The 15289-nt window shown below is 34.9% G+C and overlaps 1 protein-coding gene across 6 annotated transcripts in view; it reads left to right on the forward strand.

Moving 5' to 3' along the window:
• Positions 1-207: 207 nt before the first annotated feature.
• The window catches only part of LOC145688160 (small glutamine-rich tetratricopeptide repeat-containing protein alpha-like), a 140854-nt gene continuing 125772 nt past the window's right edge, over positions 208-15289 (forward strand). For all 6 annotated transcript variants that reach the window (XR_014131848.1, XR_014131849.1, XM_081761983.1 and 3 more), the window contains exon 1: positions 208-342. The gene's annotated coding sequence lies outside the window, so the exon portion shown is untranslated. The remainder of the gene's footprint in view (positions 343-15289) is intronic.

Here is a 15289-nt window from a genome sequence, read left to right on the forward strand (position 1 = left end):
AACTAATTGAAAAAGAAATGAAAGAAAAAAAACAAACAAGAACTTCTTGAATTTTGGTGGAAAAAGAAAATGGAAAATGTTAAATAAAAAAAAAGCAGTACATGTTTTTTTCTCACTATTTTTTTTTTTTTTTTTTTCAGGAACCAAACTTCCGAAGAGAAGGAAGGAAAATACCTTGCACTTTGAACATTCTGGTGAGTAGTACAAATGTTTCAATATGATTACCTGGTAACGGTGATCATCTATCACTTGTGCTGCCACCTAAATGAGCGTGCGTGCGTTTATGTTTGGCGGTTGGAGTTCGGTGTGTTGCTAGTGTGGGTTAATTTTCTAAATTGGAATGTAAGTTTCTAAGTTAATTTTTGTAATGTACAAATCAGAAACCTTAAAATATATTGGTCATTATGCAGTTAATATGTGACATGACTTTATTGTACTGGGATGTTAAAATATAACTTGAAAATTACATGTTGGCAATGCGTGTGTAGCAGCTGCAAAATTAGTTCGATCATACGTGTGAAATTAATATTAATTTGGTATTGAAGTGATTGTCATCTTTCGTTTATTTTAGCACATGTAGTAAATCAAATGGTAGTTCTCAAATATTCTGTATTTACAATTGAATAGAAAATATTTTGCCGAAGTTGCTAGTAAAATTGTACACGAAAACGACCATCATATCCAAACTTGCTTTTACGTGTTGGTGCAAAAGTTGAGGGACGTCTGGAAAATGAATAGTTAGGATATAGAATGGAGCTTAGTAGCAGTTAACTAGGCTTAGTTTCCGAAGATGTAGAACACGCATGAGTTCATGATTTATGTACTTCAGTGAGGAAATACACTGCTAGTGATGTATTAATTATTTCTCGTGGGAGAGTTACATTCCTCAGTTCCCTTGGTGCAGAATCTTTTAGGAGGGCTTAATTGTTACGGGTATATATATATACAACATTAGGGCATAAATCGTATGAAAAAGAAAAAAAAAACAGATAACCCAAACCCACCTGGGTACCACTGAGGAGGACGAATTGCATCTGAGTGAATCAGTGTAGGGGTATTGGAAATTCACCTCGCGCATGGATGCTTTCCTAGGGAAGAGACACGTATATATACTGATAAATGAGGATGTTGCCCAAGAGGGATATAGTATACATGAAGCTGCATCAGTTCCCGAAGGAGCAGGACGCTCATTCTTTTAGGGATTATTCATTGAGTATGTACGAACTTACAAAGGGGGTAACAAAGCGACTTTTATTTACTTATTGGCAGATACGAAAATAAAAAAGAACGTACCTGTACTTTATATCTGCATGTGTAGTGCCCTTGTACTTTATCTATGACTGTGTGTGGAGGGGGGAGGGATTTAACGCATATCGCATGTCTTGTGCACATGGATACTTCTTACTATTGCATTACGTAGAAAATTTATGGTATTTCATGTAGAAGTGGTAATAGAAAACAGAAGAAACTCAGATCAGGGGGTTCTCATGTATACTATTACCTCAACGGAAGAACCATGTTACTTGATTTCACAATAAGATTACACAAGTTATAGAACTATTTCGGGATCTTACCTCTTACATCTATAGGAAGTGCTCTTTACCCCGTAGTGAAAGACTTAATGACGTGAAGTGCTATGGGAAGACAGTGTACCAGGTGATCATAGAAACGCAAAAACGCACTATCTCGGAGTAACTTGGGATCAAGACACAACATTTTCATGAGATCGGCACTCACGTAGGTGACTAGTGAGTATTTCCCCCGGTTGCCCTAGTTGGTTTTATACATGTTTTACCGAACACATTCGGCTACCCAATTATTCCACACCTAGGCAGTCAGCAATCTTATTCCTATTTCGCCAAAAATTAGTTGAAGGAAATCATTACTCAGAAATGAAATATTCCCATCTTAGGGCTCATAGCGAGTCACTTTCTTTAACTAAAAAATACTTTTTTTCAAGTTGGTCACTAAAAGTTACTTTTTTGGGAGGTAAAGTGAGTTTTTCGTGTGATTTATGTTTTTCACTGGCAGTTTTCGAAGAAAAAAATAAATGGAAAAAAAAGCAGAAACTGGTTACTCATTACTCTTCTAAAACCTTCAATACTTGCTGCCACATGTGAAACAGTCAGCTTTATTCTTCTCACTAAAGCACGATGGATAGTTGGTGGATGCTTAAGCTCTCAATATGGGGTTGAGAACTCTTCTCTGTCTATTCTTTCTTCTATCATGATAGTCGTTTAGTTTTCTCTCGTAATAGTTAACGCTCTGCTCAACGATGTGTGTGTGTGGGGGGGGGGGGGAGGGGATGTTCCATCATGTTCGTCTTGTGTTATGCTTCTTGTATGTTCTTCTCAAGAGTAGGTGATGAATTTGAATATTTCACGATTTTGAGAACTCTTAATGCGAAGTTAAATATAATGTCTGGGATGAAGAAATTCGGAAATAGGTCAGAACTGGTTCCACTTAGAAGCTTCTTACATCTGCTAAGTCTGCATACCGTAACTACAAAGCATACTTAGAAAACCTAAAAAAGGAGGAAGCTCAAAAAGAAGTAAATAATAAAAGGTGAAACAAGACAACAAATAGAGAGGTGATGGAGAAATTGACAAAGGAAAAAAGGGGCATGAGATTTTGGTCATTTTTCAACAATTTACAAGAGACCAGACCAGTATGAGCCCTGCCATCTCTTTCTGTATTTTGCAGTCTGACTTGTATGGTGGTTTTCTATTCAGGTTCATTAAACAAAACATTCCATTTAAATTCTGCATTGTTTGCTCTCCACAAAATTTTTCGATATACTACTTCCTCAGTAACTGTCAAGTGTCATTAACTACTTTTTTTTTTAAAAAAAAATACTTTTTTGCTTATTTTTTCTTCATTCTAGGGGGCCGCGGTGGCTCAGTGGTAGAGCGTTTACCTCTGGTGCATGGGGTCTCGGGTTCAAACCCTGCTCCCGCAAGTGAACTTTGTGGTGGACACACACCGTGTGTGTGGGTTTCCTCGGGGTTCACCCGTTTCCTCCCACTTTCTTCATTTCACTCATTACTCATCATCACCGTCTCCTTTAGCCTCTGAAAAAAAAAAAAAAACCTTGGCTGGTAAAGGAGAGGCAAGATCGTGTTATCTCAAGCGGATATATATACCCAGAAGGGAAGCATCATAAGTAATTTTAAAAACGACAGAACTGGATTTATTGCAAAATATCTTATACCATCGTCTTTAAATTTTAGCCGACGTTAAGAAATCACTACGTAGGCTAAAATTTAAATGTGATAGTATGGGATATTTTGCAATAAGTCAAGATCTGTCGATTTTAAAATTACTTATGATGCTTCCTTTCTGGGTATTCCTGTGTAGACAACGAATATTTCCGTGTTACGTTGATTTTATAGATAATGTTATTACGGAGCGCAGTATTCCTTCCTGAATTTCCTATTTCATAGAAAATATTTATTACGGAACTAATAATTATCAGAAAAGCCTGTATATGCGTATCAGATACTCGCTCACTCTTATTGCGAAACATGAGGGCTTAGTTTTTAATTTTATTTGGAGGGAAACGAAACCTAGGATCCTGAAAAGGAGGAAAGGTACTTATTGCAGTCCTTTGCACGTTGACTAACTTTTCAGGTATATATTATATGTATATTTTAAATAAATATGTAACCTTTACGTTCCAGTTAAATCAGAATGTTTTTATAGTAGTGAATATACTCTATATCTGCTTGTGTAATGTGCAGAAACACACGGTTTTACTTTGTTTCCGTTTAGTTCTACGAAGGGAATGCTGACGTGAACTAAATAATAAAGACGTACTTGATTCCTTACCACTTCTGGCTATTCCGGGGTGCAGACATACATGAACTAATTATATGTGATGTCTACATTCATTTCCCATTTCTGGATCAAAAGATCCAATATATTTCAGACAGAAATTTTCTTGTAGGCCTTATATCTGGAGAACTACATATAGTGTAGCCAAACTCAAACTATCACTTAACTCAGTATGATGTGCTTATTCCGTAAAAAAAAATATGAAATCTCGATTTAGTGTCCATTCAAAAATTTTGTGGCCCCTGATCCAAAAAATCCAATATATTTCATTCAATCAAGTACTTTCTTGTACGCCCTATATCTCGAGAACTGCATATAGTGTATCCAAACCGAAACTACCACTTAACTAAGTTTGATGTGCTTATTCCGTAAAATATACGGTAACTCGATTTATCTAGAGGCCGTTCAAAAATCTTGTGGCTCCTGACCCAACATCTAATTATTGGCCAAGATCGCAATTTTTTGATCCATTTTTTGGATCATTCCTTGTTACTTGATTGTTAGCGGTTTGCTTTTAATCATGGATATTTGATTTGGAATGGGGAAGTAAGTAAAACAGAAAAGAACGTAAAATTCAATCAATGAAAACGTACAGCTAAATATGAAATAATTTGTCGTCGCCCATTACCTTTTTCGCTCTATGGGAATCAATAGTAGAACCGGATGGAATATCAGATTTCTACCATTCACAGTTGAAATAGAGAAGTAAAATCGGAGACGGAAACTATTCTTGCGGTAGTGAATCCATACCAAAACTTAATTTTTCGTTCTTATGACCGTTTTTCACATGGTGATCAACAGGGCCCGGATCTTGTTGACCTAAAATTTTCTAAAAAGTGACCTATAAAATGACACTAAAATTCCTGTAAAGTGACCCTAAAATTCAGAAAAATTGACCTTAAAACTTGCGTGTTTTTAAACTTTTTATTTCGTTAAACATTGACATTTTTTAAAAAAAAAAAAAATATCTATTGAGTTTTAATTAAGGTTTCTCACTCATTTTCAAAAGTTTTGTTTCAGTTAGTTGCAGTCCATTGTACGTCATTGTATGTACTGAAGGAATCAATTCACTCCCGAGTTGAAACTAGGAAACATTCTTAAAACAATAAAAGTTCGCAAGTGTAGACTACATGAGAATAATAGATAAAAACCCTGTTTAAAATTTTTGTACTCCTTCTAATTCATTTTTAGTTAATCCTTTGTGGTCAACAACCCAAAACTATCTGTTCGGCCACCTACCAACCCCGATCTTTCGTTAAGCAGCTACAGCTTAGTTTTCATTAGCTTGTTAAGAATGCAGTTTTTCCACCCCAATAGTCAGGAAGCATAGAAAGAGATTATTTAACTTCATCTTTTTCACATCCATAAGCAGTGTTAATTTTAAGATTTCCTTATGTAGAAGAAAAAGAATAAAAAGACCATAAGTGACCTAAAAGTTACTTTAAAATATTAAAAGATTACCTGAAACTTCAAAACGGCAAAAAGTGACCAAAAGTTGACCCTAAAAATATATATTTTTAGAACCTAGAGTTGATGGATACCGTTTTTATTTGAACTTGCCTTGTCCTATGTGTAACAGAAAAAAGTTGACTTGTCAACAAGATCCGGGCCCTGGTGATCAATAATGAAACAGGAAAAAGTAAAGTATTTTCTCTAAATAGGACAAAGGACTTAAACTATTAGTTGCTAGTCAATAGTGAAGTACGGATAGTTCTTAAACCCTACTAGAAATAACGCGCTTTCCTTCATGAAATTATTAACATTTTACAAAAACAAAATTGCAGAAAAGTAATGTGATCACGTTTACTAATTGAACGTAGGTTACTGGTTTCCGCTGGTGCTTCGTAATCATGAATCTCTAGGTACGAATTTTAATATCAAGAATCCTGGCGTAAATTTCCTGTTCAATCAGGTGAATGCCGGAGTATCTTTAATATACATGCCTTGGTAAACTTCCTTTAAATTTTTGTTCTTTTCTCATTACTGTTGTTAATGTTTCAGCCTAAGATTGGCTTTTCGCTGCTCTAATATCCCTTTCTCTGTTGTAAATTTTGCTGCGCGTTTACATGTTTCAGAAGAAGAAACTTGGAGTTTGGTGGTGAAAGTTTCGGAGATTTTTTATTTTAAATTTATATGTTGCATTTTCTTTTAAGTTTTTCCTTGAAATGTATCTTGGAAATAAATACTTTCTTCTGCACATTTTCAACTAGACACATGAATGCTTTCTTTCTATTTGGGTCATTCCACGCCAAATCATCACAAAAAAGTGTACTTTTCAACCCGACCATCTCCGATTTACATGAAAGTCGGTGAAAAGTGAAAATACATGAAGTTATATACACACGTAAAATTTTACCCCTCAGTGGTGTACGATGTCCATACAGCAATGTTGCCAACTTGAGAAAAAATGCAAAATTTGACCTCGGGTGCTTTGCAAAAATAAATCATAACTTCGCTTCTAATTAAGGTAGAAACCTCATATTGGTCTTATTTTGAAGCTAAAAGGGCCTAGTATCTACTAAAGATAGTTACAGTTCAAAACATTGTATTTTTGTTTTCAAGGTCAAAAGGCGTAACCTTTGACCTTGAATATCAGAAAATGTATCTTGATTTTCATTGTAGAAAAAATATAATTAACAGTAAAATACCATCTCTTTTTGGTATAAATTTTATTTTGGGAAGGCTATGGGAACAGGAGTAAAGACAAATAGAAAGTATAAATGTGGCATATTTTTTTTATGTCTTGGCGTGTGAAATGACACAATAGTAAACTATAATTGCACCAAACATGCACAACACAAGTTTACACTCTCCCTTTATCATTCTCTAGGTGCACTGCTAGTCTGCGAAGCAAGCTCAGTCCTGCTCAATCTTCTGTGGAGGGCGAAAGTGATTAAAAGACTAGTGCTTCCGTAAGGAGTGATAGTTCGCAGAAGTGCATGAAAATGGCCTAAACAGTGTGTTCTTGTGGAAGCCAGTGGTACACACACTGTATGTGTGTGTGCTTTACATCAAAATGTTAAATTATTAGTGGACGGGTGTAAATTAGGCAAACTAATGGAAGACCATGATTATTAATTTATCCACGTACCACCACTATTTGGCAAATATGATGTGCAATCCAACCAAAGTACAGTGTTGGTTCCAGCAATGTAGTGACTGTAGGATTCAATAATGTAAAGACAATATTGGAAAACGTATTAGAAGACAATGCCATTGAAACTGTTACCTGCAAGCAGTGGATTACATCACAAATATGCACACTTGAGACATTTGTCAAGACCACGACGAATTCATAGATTTATTTATTTCTAAGTTGATACAATTACAAACACACTCTTTCATTTTTGCACAGCAATCAACATACTTAAAAAGCCTAAAAGATAACATACAGGTGGGTGAAATTATTGTGTTGTGTGATTTTGCTGAAAATTATTCGTTCATACTACAAGACAAGGTGCAGGGTTTCTACTGGAACAATGCCCAAGCAACAATACATCCATTTGTTATTTACTACAGAGAAATGTCTGCAGGGAAATTGGCATGTACAAATTTAGTAGTTATTTCAGATTGTTTGCATAGCTGTACATACGTTTCAAATGCATCTCACTTAATTTCTGAATATTCAACATGTAACTAAGATATATTATTTCTCAGATGGGTGTGCAGGCCAATACAAAAACAGAAAAAAAAACTTTTCAAACCTGGTATACCCCAAATTTGACTTTGGGATTCCAGCGGAGTGGCACTTCTTTGCCACATCGCATGGCAAGAATTCATGTGACGGACTAGGTGGAACTGTCAAGAGACTAGCCGCTAGGGCAAGTTTGAAACGTATCTATACTGATCAAATTATGACTCCACGACAACTGTGTGAGTGGACAAAAGACAATATCAAGAATATGAATTTTGTATATGAGTGTCAAAATGAAATCCTGGAAAATGGGCGGATGCTTCACAGTCGACATGAAAAAGCAAGACCAATACTTGGAACTCACGTATTTCATGCTTTCATCCCAGGAACAAGGAATGAATTAGTAATAAAGAGGTTTTCAACAGACACAACCAGTACTGTACAGGAAACAAATAGCCCACATGAAACTGCCGTTGGAGGAAATTAAAGGTTTTGTGACTTGTATCTATAATGATGCCTGGTGGTTAGGTTGTGTCATTAATATAGATGTAACATCACAAGAAGTTTTGATAAATTTCCTACATCCCAAAGGACCATCACCATCATATGTGTATCCTCCCTATCCAGACATATTGAACATTCCAAGTGAACAAGTTCTCACTAAGGTTGATCCACGTACTGCAACTGGGCGAACTTACACATTAACTGCTGTGGACACTAAGAAATTCAGAAGAAGCACTACAGAGGAGGACGCACTAACTTGTATTTTGCTGATAAGTTTTATTGCGTGTTGTATACAGCCAGTGACGTAGCAGAATTTTTGGGGCCCCCCGCAAAGTATAGAGAAGGGGCCCAAGTTGTAAAGTTTTTTATTCCTGTTCCCATAACCTTCCCAAAATGAAATTTATACCAAAAAGAGATGGTATTTTACTGTTAATTATATTTTTTCTACAATGAAAATCAAGATACATTTTCTGAGATATTCAAGGTCAAAGGTTATGCCTTTTGACCTTGAAAACAAAAATACAATATTTTGAACTGTAACTACTTTTAGTAGATACTAGGCCCCTTTAGCTTCAAAATAAGACCAATATGAAGTTTCTACCTCAATTAGAAGCGAAGTTATGATTTATTTTTGCAGAGCACCCGAGGTCAAATTTTGCATTTTTTCTCAAGTTGACAACACTGCTGTATGGACATCGTACATCAGTGAGGGGTAAAATTTTACGTGTGTATATAACTTCATGTATTTTCACTTTTTACCGACTTTCATGTAAATCGGAGATGGTCGGGTTGGGAGCTGTGATGATTTGGCGTGGAATGACCCATTTATATCTTCGTAAAGACAGGTATCACCCATTTTGGATAGAAGCATTAACGTAAATCGTCACTACTTCCAATTTTGGTAGAGTAATACGGGTATAGATGGTGTGTTTCAGACGCTGAAATCAATAAGAAACTGCTTGACGTTATGTGTTACTGCTTTGTATTCTGACGCTCAACTTTGAAACCGGAAATGGATGATTTCTGCCAGTTCTATTTTGAATATAGGATTAATGAAGGAGATGGAACCTATTCTTGGGTCGCTGAATCGATTCCATCATGTCTTACTGTTGCTCTGTGGAAATCAATATTGTTGCACTCAGGGTTGGCTGGTTTAAACCAAAAAACGAAAGATGTTCGTAAAAGTGTAAGTGTAAAATCTTGATGAACACACATTTGTGGGTTATCACGTTTCACTCCCGTATATTATTCGTATTATATTCAGACCTAAATCCCCCATTCATTACTCAAAGAGATTATACTACAAAAGCAACTTTTTTTATACAATGGACTCTTTTTAATTCGAAGTCCAAGGGAACACTAAAAAACTTCGAATTATCCAACAACATTCATTTTCACATATATAACAACAAACAAACCAAAGTACTGTGCATCAAAAACATATTCATGTGGTGTAGACTTTACCTTTAAAGCAGCTTATTATTTGCGGGATCGAATACCGCAAACTAACAAACTACATTGACTCCACATAATTCAAACTACGTGTACAATGGAAAATATATTTACGTACAGCACTACAACATACATTGAATAGCCCAAACAATTAAACACCAATAACAATTTGAATATTCTGTTCTCACTTTTAAGAAGTCGTAAACCTCATTTGCTTAAATTTGATTGTTTTTGTACGGTCAATACATCTTGAATTTCATGTATTGCGTGGAATATGATATTAATAACATTTTAGTTGACTTTATCAATAATTCATCTTAAAATTTCAACCAATTCTGAAACAAGATGAGATTGGCACACGTTCTCTATCTTTACTTCTTCCCCAACTCACCTTCATCTTTATCATTACATAGATTTTCTATTTATCTTTTGTATTACTCTTCCCTATGACTGCATCTGGATAACTGAAAACACGTTAAAACTGTATTTCTCTGTGTATATCTGTTCAACATTAAAAATTTTCAACTGTATTTACGTCGAATTATTATCCAAAACATAGGTTCAAAAGTTCGATTTATCCACAACTTTTTACTATTGTTTTCAATACAGTTTTCAAAGGGAATGGACTTCTGTTCGAATTAACGAGAATCCACTGTATAAGTTTATGAATGTTTGTTTTGTGATTTTTTTTTTTTAGTTGTTATTATTGTTATGCAATTGCAATCAAAGAAAAGTTCTAAATATTGTTTCGTTTCAATGTTTACTATTGATAAAATACATCAAAATGCCGTACTTTGTGTGTGTGCGAAGGGGGGAGGCATACAGGCCTCACGAGAGGCATTTAGTGAAATGAGAAGTATCTTTGGTATCTATTTATGTATAAATGAGTCTGAGCCAAAGTGGACTCAAATAATTCGTATCTTTTTTCACTTTTCTTACTGATTTGCAAATTAAGTCGTCGTATTTCTTTAATTTGGACCAATAAAAGTCGTTGTTAACAAACTTGAACTAAATTAGTTCTTCTGTGTTCCGTAGTACTTGGAAATTGTCCATATGTAATTCTGTATAATGGTTTCACTTGTGCAACTGTTTATCTTTTTGTCCTTCTGAAATGACTCTTGACAGTTATATTAAGAAGCATGTAAAGATCAGTACAACGTATTTTTTATCAGGAATCCTTCGTGAGTGAGTCGGCAGACGTATCGCATTTGTGGCCAATTAGTCCCGGTTTCGAGTTCAAATGGAGGACAATTTCTCTCGGATGTAACTCGATAAGTGGTTTTTATTCTGTTTTAAGCTTATGTGGACCCTTCCAGCATAACCCGGTTGTTGCATAACAACATCAAGGCGATACAATCTTATTTCTCTCCATATATGATATGAATATATAGAGCAAATTATTTAAACCAACAAAACGTGGTTTAAACCAAAAAAACTGGTTTAAAGCAAAAAACAGTTTTTTTTTTCAATAAAAAACATGTTTTTTTGCCAACCCTGGTTGCACTCCCCATAGCAGAACATGTCGCGATCTGCGATTTGATCGCAGAAAATTTGCCGCGCCCTGTGCAGAAAAGGTACCAGAGGAAAAAACAATGATTAGCAAATAGCAGGGTTGGCTGTTTTAAACCAAGGTGGTTTAAACCATGGTTTGAACCTTGCTTTAAACCAGCTGTTTAAAAAAAAAAAATGTTTTACATCGTGTGAACTTAATGCGGAACGTTTCCACATATCAAACCATCCGCATTACGTTTATCTACTTTTCACCTTTTAATCAAGGGGTCCCGTGTTCAATTCTCGGTCGAAGCGCAACCCATCTTTCAAGTGTAAACCAAGTAGCGATTCGAGGTGTCCCTTTAAGCGAAAGTCTTCTCCGTGATAACCTTGGTATTTCAAAAGGATATTAAGCCTAAACATACGAAATGAAAAATTATATATTTCTACTGGAATGAATGCCTGTTGTTTTATAAAGAAGCCAAGCTTGCCTCTTATTGATAGAAATTGGCAAAATTAATCAACTGCCTACGTAGCTTCCAACATCAACTTGGATTTGACTTAGTTTTAATTTTATTGAATGATATCTACATACCACATCTGTAATTTAATACATCAGTTTTAGCGTAGTGATTATGATATGTTGACCTTAAAATTTTACATACAAGTGCATTTAAAGTAATAGCAGGATTTTCCCAATGGCTAGGGCAGGAGTTTCCCGATTTATGTATAAGTCTACTTGTGTAACTGTTTATTTTTTTATTTTTATTATTATTATTATTATTATTATTATTATTATTATTATTATTATCCTTTTGAAATCACTCTTGATAATTATATTAACAAGTACGCCTATGTAAAGATCAGTACAACGTATTTTTATCAGGAGTCCTTCGTGAGTGAGTCGGCAATTGCATTTGTGACCAACTAGTCCCGGTTTCGTGTCCAAATGGACAATTTCTCTTGGATGTAAGTCGAGAAGCAGTTTGGATTCCGCTTTAAGCTTATGTGACCCCTTCCAGCGTAACATTGTTGTCGCATAACACCAAGGCGAAACAAACTAATTTCTGTCAATATCTAATATAAATACATAGAGTAAATTATTTAAACCAAAAAAAAAAAAAAAAAAACAAAAAACGAGTTTAAACAAAAAAACTTTTTTTTTTGTTTTTTTCAATAAAAACCATGGTTTTTGCCAACCCTGGCAAACAAAAAAGTATAAAAACGTGCCTCTATGTGTAGATATCTGAAATGCACGGACGACTCGCATAAATATAGTTTGAACTGTTTTTTAGGTTGCGTAAAGTGTATTTTTAACAATCACAAGTGTTTCTTCTGAAGAAAATTTTTGACTTACAAAAGCTCATCGCAGAAAGGCAAAGTTCTGCCATCGGGGTTGCACTGTTTATCAGTGGTTAAACAAATCATTGGAGTATTTCCGTAATATGTTAGCTGCATTAATCATTTATATGATTTTATCCACAACATCCATATTTTATCATTACTAGATGACCAAGCATCCGATTTAGATATTTTCCTTACCAAAGCGTTTCTTTTTTTATATACATTTTAATTTGAGGTGTCACAAGATGAATGTGTCTGTTTAAAGTTGGAGTGAGTTGTAGATACCACCAATACCACAGACGTATTTTCCCTGTATTCCTATATGATACCTATATACATAATTTTCGTATCTTTTATATTTATTAGTAAACGAATTGGCTACTTTTCAAAAAAAAAAAGGTACAGTGTGGACCGTCTATTTGGTACGTCCTTGTACCTTTTATATTAATGAACAAAACTCGGTGAAATGTTGTACTATGCAAATATCGGCAGGGGGAAATAGTTTGACATAGTCTGTGATATCACAAGGTTAACAGTGTTGCCAACCCAACAGTTATTTTTTTTTTCAAATGGCATTATATGAGGTTATTACATATTTTAAATCTACATGTAAAAGGAAAGGATACTCTCCGACTCTTGACATGAGTGTTGCAAACTAGTAACACTACAGTATCACTGACTTCAAAAAACAACCAAATTTTGGAAGGTTCTACAACAATAATAGTGCAAGTGAGACGGACGGAGTAAGGAACATCAGAAGTACTATAATGCCGAATAGTACGGTCATCACATGACGTATTTCGAACAAGTAGAAACAAAGAGCTTTATTTAGAAAAAGTATCGCATTGAATTACGTACATGGTTTCCAATAGACATTAAGATCATAAAGTCATTTCAAGCAATTTTATACTCAAGCCATTCGGAAGATATAAAAACAGTAAAATTGGATACATTGCTTAAAATGGCGTATTTGTAGGAACTTTGTACACCGTTTTTTTTAAAAATATTATTGTTATTTTGCTTCTATAACATTACACGAATACTCTGTAGGTATAATTACAATAAGTTCTCGGGTTAATACATAATTTTAATCAGTTTGCAAGCTTTTAAGATATTTCCATATCTCCAGTAAAGTTTGAGATTTCAAATTGCTGAACATGGCATTGTGATCACATCTATTGAAAAATATCTATGCAGTTATATGAGGTACTTATCTAAGCAGTTCTTCGAAATAAATGCTTTTCAAAAAACTCGAATTTCAATCTCGTGTAACTTTGTTCGTATTCACTTAAAACCCGTCGTATTATTATAGTATTAGTAAGTAAAGTACTTTGGCTGTGCGTTGCCCCTTCTACCTCACTTGCGTTATTACTGCTGTAGAGGCCAACAAAATTTGGACATCTATGTACTGTACCGTCCTTAGTTTGCAACACTACATAAGTGTGGTTTTATTGTACATGTAGATCTGAAATTTGTACTAACCTGATATAGTGCCATTTGAAATAAATACAACTTCATGTTGGGTACTGTTAAGGTTGTGGTATCATAGAATGCCAAAACAACGTCCCTTAGCCGATATTTGCATGGTATAAAATTTCACCATTTTTTTGTCTTAGTTTCAAAGTTAAAGGGCATATCAAAATAAATAGTCCATCCTATTATATGTATATATACATGAACACTGGGTGTACCAGACCACCCGTACACCCCTCTGGAAATCTAAATAAGTAAATTAAACAAAATTCTAGGAATTGTTTCATATATTTTATGTTCTATTTAATCGTACTATGACCCGGGTTCGATTCCTGGTGGGCAACCCGGGAATTATTATTCAGTTAAAAAAAAAAAAAGTAATAGTTGTTAGGTCAGAGCTTTCGGGTCACTCTGCACTGAATTAAAATTGCGTTTTATAAAAAACTATAAGTAGTTACGTGTAAGTTTCTTTCTAAAGTTTAGTTTGCCGACGAACACACCAAACTCTATACAATATTTGTGCAGTTATTCAAGGATTTTGTTGTATATAACATTGTATTGATGTCAATAATTTGACGGACACCATGTCTTAAAATTTTCTGAAAGTGTATATCGAGATATGTCCATGAGTAAACACTGGACTTTGGCAGATTAATACTAACGTGTTCAAGTGTTTGACCTTGTGCTTTGTTATCACAGTAGGGTGGGTCGTTTTGCCACTTTTTCTTCGGAACGAAATGTAATACCTGGCAAAAGTGGCCAATCCACATGGACATTTCAGGTATAGATTTTTTTTTTTTTTTTAATCAGATAATATCTTCTGTGAGAACTATTGCATCAGTTTCAAAATTTCACTGAAAATTGCAAAAAATACCAAAATTGTTCATTTTTTTTGTTATGTTAAAGTAAACATATATTTGGGTTTATACATGCCAGATGCTATGAAAACTGACATTCCAGTCTCAAAATGCCAGTTATATGCGCTTGGGGCCTGTAGGGGTGCCTCGTCTGGGGCCGGAAGAGAGGGTAAATTCAGTACAATTAAGCGTTTCTACAGCTTTTTTCGTCCTTGCCTTTTCCTTCGGGACCTGCTGGACCAATATGAAGATAAACGTGACAATTGTTTTTGGATAGCATGGTCACTGGAGATGATACGTGGCGATCCAAAAGACAGTCCGTAGATTACCCATTTCTACAAGTGTTTCATGCAGGCTCTGGTTCATCGTTGGAAAAAGTGCATAACAAATGGTGAGAACTATGTCGAAAAATTAGTCTGTAGCTGACATATTGCTCTGTTTAGCTGTGCTGTTGTTAGTTATGTATCTCCATTAGTTTCCATAAAAAAGGATGCATTACTTTGGGAACGACTTTCGTAGATTTGACTGAAACTGTTATGATTGCTCAGAGATACATGTAAGCAAGAGGGCTGCGGCACATATAACATCAACTGTGCTTCAGGCAGCTTCAAAGGTTGGAATTATAACTTCTCAAAAATCTAACGACATAACATCTGCTTTAACTGTAGACAGGAACAAAATAAGGCGTGCGCAACTTAAA

Source organism: Thermobia domestica, chromosome 6 (genome assembly GCF_964235325.1).
Source record: "Thermobia domestica chromosome 6, izTheDome1.hap1.1, whole genome shotgun sequence".
In the NCBI taxonomy this organism is placed as follows: domain Eukaryota; kingdom Metazoa; phylum Arthropoda; class Insecta; order Zygentoma; family Lepismatidae; genus Thermobia; species Thermobia domestica.